This window comes from Saccostrea cucullata, unplaced genomic scaffold (genome assembly GCF_032062105.1).
Source record: "Saccostrea cucullata isolate Sc308-1 unplaced genomic scaffold, CSIRO_AGI_Scuc_v1 ctg3886, whole genome shotgun sequence".
Classification (NCBI taxonomy): Eukaryota; Metazoa; Mollusca; class Bivalvia; order Ostreida; family Ostreidae; genus Saccostrea; species Saccostrea cuccullata.
Window position 1 is genome coordinate 37615 of NW_026939963.1, and position 5033 is coordinate 42647.

Genomic DNA, 5033 nt, shown 5'->3' on the forward strand with positions numbered 1-5033 from the left:
GCGCACGTGCAACACGTGAAATGACCAATATACTTGAAATTGCCGTAACTTTTACATTTTTCGATGTAATGCTTTGATTTTTATCATATATAGACATATTATAAATGTAGGTAAGATGACATTGTCAACATGCCATTTTGTGTGCACGTGCTTGCAAGAGCGCGCACGAGCAACACGTGAAATGACCGATTTAATTGATATAGGCGTATATTTTTACCTTTTTGATGAAATGCTTTGAAACTCATAATATAAGGATATAGTAGTAGCATAGACAATATGACATGGTCAAAATAGCAAGATCTCACGCGCATGCACGTGTGCTTCGCTCTGATTGGCTGAAACTAAAGTCTCAAAATCTTTCTTGTTTTTTGATGAAATCATTTGAAATTTTGAACATAGCCATGCATTAGGATATCCTACAATATGAAATATAACAATTTTCATGAAAACACGTGCATGCACGTGCGCTGCAACCTGATTGGCTGAAACTTTAAATAGCCACAACTCCCTTGGTTTTCAACCAAACAGGATGGGATTTGGAACATTGATAGATATAATAGACTTTTACAAGAAGGTATGGTGACCATGCACATCCATGCACGTGCGTGTACGTGCGCTGCAATCTGATTGGCTGAAACTTTAAATAGCTATAACTCCCTTAGTTTTCAACCAAACAAGATGGGATTTGGAACATAGATAGATATTATGGACTTCTACAAGAAGGTATGATCACCAAGCACATCAATACACGTGCGTGTACGTACGCTGCAATCTGATTGGCTGAAACTTTAATCAGCTATAACTCCCTTGGTTTTCAACCAAACGGAGTGGGATTTAGAACATAGATAGATGTAATGGACTTCTACAAGAAGGTATGTCACCATGCTCATGTATGCACGGGCGTGCACGTGAAATTAGTAAAATAAAAAAAAACACTTGAATGAGCGTATTTTTTAATACTTTTGGATTAAATACTTTAATATTTAGTAAATTTAATTATATAGATTGTGTAAACAAGATGATATGGTCATTACGCACATGCATTAACATGCGCACGCGTGCAATGCTAAAATTTGAATGAACTTGGTACCCATCTGGGTAAACGTTCTTAAAGTCTCAAATGCATAAAGATTGTCTTATTTAATGAAGCTTATAGGGAATATGGCACCAAAAGGGAGATGGGGAGGGTTTGGGGAACATCTGTAACGGTCCCCGTTACAATTAGCACTAGTTTTTTTTCTGATTTGTCCCTTTGAATTAATGCTAATCATGCATCAGGTAAATAATATCTTCGGGACTATGTAAATATAAAACAATTATTGAAATCTATATCTATATATCTAAAACTGCAGTAGAAACTTGCCTAAAACGCAAAATGGGGTGGGGAGAGAGAGAGAAGTAAAAACAATATATCAAAGGTGATTATTTTTGATAATCCTCAGTATTTTTTTTCGGCTTCAAGAAGAAAGTAAAAACGGCAAGGGGACAGCCGTCTTTCAGTTTTAAAAAATTTAAACTAAATACATGTTTAAACTAAATAAATGTTTTATATTATAGCAAATTACTATTTTTTTTAAATGGGTAAAACTCAATCCATCCCCACCCCCAACCCCAACCCGTTAGAGTTCGTACGTGCTACAAAATATGCGATTTTTAAAAATATCGACCTTTTCCTTACTTACTCGTGTGAATTCCATTTACTTTATGGAATATGTACATGTGTGTAGTTGTACTTTTGAAAACATTATATCTATAGACAAATACAATTTCAGAGAGAGAGAGAGAGTAAAAACACAGTTACTAAAACATCCGATTAATTTTGAAAGGTTTTGAATACATTATTATAACGCTTTAAACTTATTGAGTGCCCTTTTTCAGTTAAATTAGTATAGCATAAAGTGATTGAGAATTTTTATTGGGGGGGGGGGGGGGGGGGGGGGGGGGGGGGGGGTAATTTCTTTAATTCAGGGGGGATATTATAAATCAGGGGGGATGTTAAATCTCAATTTATTGAATAACTGTTCATGTTTTTTTAGCTGCAATTACGTAACCCTCTCCGATTGTTTTTATCTGATATTTTTTGGAGAGGGTTAACCACCAATTCTTTTTAATTACAAAATACGACAACATGTGGAATTTTGGGAAGTCTCTTTTAAATTTCACTAGGATGATTTTTATTTTAAATCATAATACGATCGGTACATTTAATTAAAGTTTTGTTAACGCTCGATTTTCGGACACTCGGAATAGGGTTGAGCCGCAAAGAACCGGGTCTAAAAAAATAATACACTGTACATTTTTTCTTTCCTATTAAAAGATCGCAAGTTGACTGGTGTAACTGAAAAATATATTAAAAGACAAATGGGCTTAAAAATTCTTACCTCAATTCCAAAAAAAAAAAAAACAAAACTTAAAAAGTCCTTACTCATCTGTCAAGTACTCTCGTGGTTGATACTTGTACGAAACGTGTTGGACCGAATTATCTTGCAAACCAAAATGGCAGTATAAATGGGATAAATTTTCGATAATCTCAATTTCAGGGTTAGGAGGGCTATTAAAACAATTATAAGGAATGTTTTGTTGTGGAAATAGTGAAAGAAGATGTAAGAAAAACACGGTTTGTAATATTTTGAGATGATAATTTTAAAAACATGTAGAAATAAATCAAACAGCGCACTTTTTTATGCGCAATATATATACAGTTTTGTCAATGGATGGCACTGTAGCTCTCCGGTCTGTCAATATATATTTTTTTCGGAGAGCTACAGTTCTGCAACTAAATTTGTGGTTATTCTATGCTTGAGTTGATCATCCGTCAAAAAATGCAGTTTTAATTTTTGTTTAATCTTTTATAAAAAGAAGCATGGAATCGGATACAAAGCAGACGGACTACATGCAGGTAACCTGAGATGTTAAGTTTTAAAAACTATTTACGATATATGAGTCGAGTTTTTTTTTTTTTTTTGGGGGGGGGGGTCCCTCATTTTGAAATGTCCCATTTGAGTTATTAAATATCTATTTGTAAATAATAAAAGTAACGAAAAACCAACCTTTGGAAATACAAAGCCAACTTCAAAAGAAGGAGGAGAGAGTCGTGTATTTGAAAAACAAACTTAACCAAGCCTCCCCCCTTTCCCCTCAATTCATAGACAAGTTTATACCCGGTACACAGTATATGTTTTTCAAGTTTGAGCTGGTTGCTTCCGACTCGAATCCCACTAAAAAAAACCCTGAACTCGATTACCTCCGATTTCTAAAAATATTGTAAATTGTATACAAGGACAGACGGCTGTTTGAGGCCTGAGAGCGCGTTAAATGTTTAAAAAATAAAGAAAAAAAATTACGCTTACCATTATTCATTTTTAGACGGGGTCACGTGACCCCGTCTTTTAGGTTACTCTCAGAGGCCTAAAAATAGAAAACGGAAGCCGTGGTGATAACACATGAATTAAATATACGCATACGAAAGAGTGCAGAAATTGTTTCGATCAAAACATAAACATTTTTATCAAACTGAAGAAATAGATATGAACCTTTGTCTAACTCAACTAATAAAGTATTTTGATAATTTAAAACTGAAAATATTAACTGTAAATAACACTAGCAGACAAAGTACTATCCTGCGTATTATTATGACTGTGTACGCATCATCCATTATTTACTTCCGGAAAAATTATTGGTTCGTACCTGATGAAATTCGGAGCAGTTCAGAAAGGTTTCCAGACTGAGCAATTATTAAATTTTCTACTTCAAATCAAATTTAATGAAAAATCTGAATGTATTTTATTCATAGTTTTGTTTTTAGTATGTAAATGAAAAAATAAAGTTGTTATTAAAACTCGTAAAAAAAAAAAAATCACATTTGTGAAATCTAGCATGAAGATTTTTTTGACCCCGTCTTTCAGTACTGTCTCAGTACTTTGATTTTTCAAGTTATTATGATAGAACATCTGTCACTGCACACGTTAAATGTAGAATATGCATTGTTACAACGCACTTTGAAAAATTACGCACTTTGAAAAATTTTTTCAAAGTGCGTTAAAATTTGGGACCAAGCTAACGCACTTTGAAAAAAATATTTTTTTTTTTCAAACTGCGTTGTTATCGACCATATTAACGCACTTTGAAAAAAAATGTAAAGATTGGTCAATATTCCTTCAAATAATCGGTATGATAAATAACAGATTCTGGTTTGATAACTTTTTTATTATAAAGTTGGTGTAGGACCTGAGATATTGACTTTTAAATATCCAAGGTTTTGATAAAATAAAAGGGAAAATTAAAGGATCTTGAAAAAAAGAGTGACGATTGTTTAAGTTCATGAATTCGTTTCTTCTTTTTTTTATTTTAGTCTTGATAAGTAGATGTAAAGGTGCATAGGGGGCATTAATAGAGGAAAGCTTCAAGCAACTTATATTTAGCATTTATCATAATAAAAAGGGGCCAATTTGATTGTTCAAAACTATGAAAATTCTTTCTCTCTCAAACGTTTTACTGTACTTAAAAACTTCTAGTTTTCATCTGTTTTAATTAAATCATTTATTATTGAAAGTTTTCAACGTCATACCAGTTAGGTAAATACATAATTATATGAATTCTTTGAGTATAGCATAGACATCGAGACTGGGCGAAGGGCCAGGGGAGGGGATGGGGGGCTAAGCTCCCCACTTATTTTGGAAAGATATATACATCGTATAAGCATTGAAAATGCAGCGTGCCCTTTTTAGGTTTATTGCTCCCCTCCCCCGTTTGTTACCGACACCTATGTATTGGAAAGATAAAGATTTGGACTGAGGGATCTTATACCCGTCTTCTCCTCTTTTCGACGGGAGTAAATCAATTCATTTTTGAGTTTAGGGTTAGGCTTAGTTTTTTTAAAGATAAATAACAAATAAAATCTTTCCATGACTAAAACATGATTTTTTTTCGAAGTGCGTTAAGTGTCTCCATGGTAAAATATATCGATGTAGACTCTTAACGCACTTTGAAAAATTTTTTCAAAGTGCGTTGAGTTGGTCCCAAATTTAACGCAC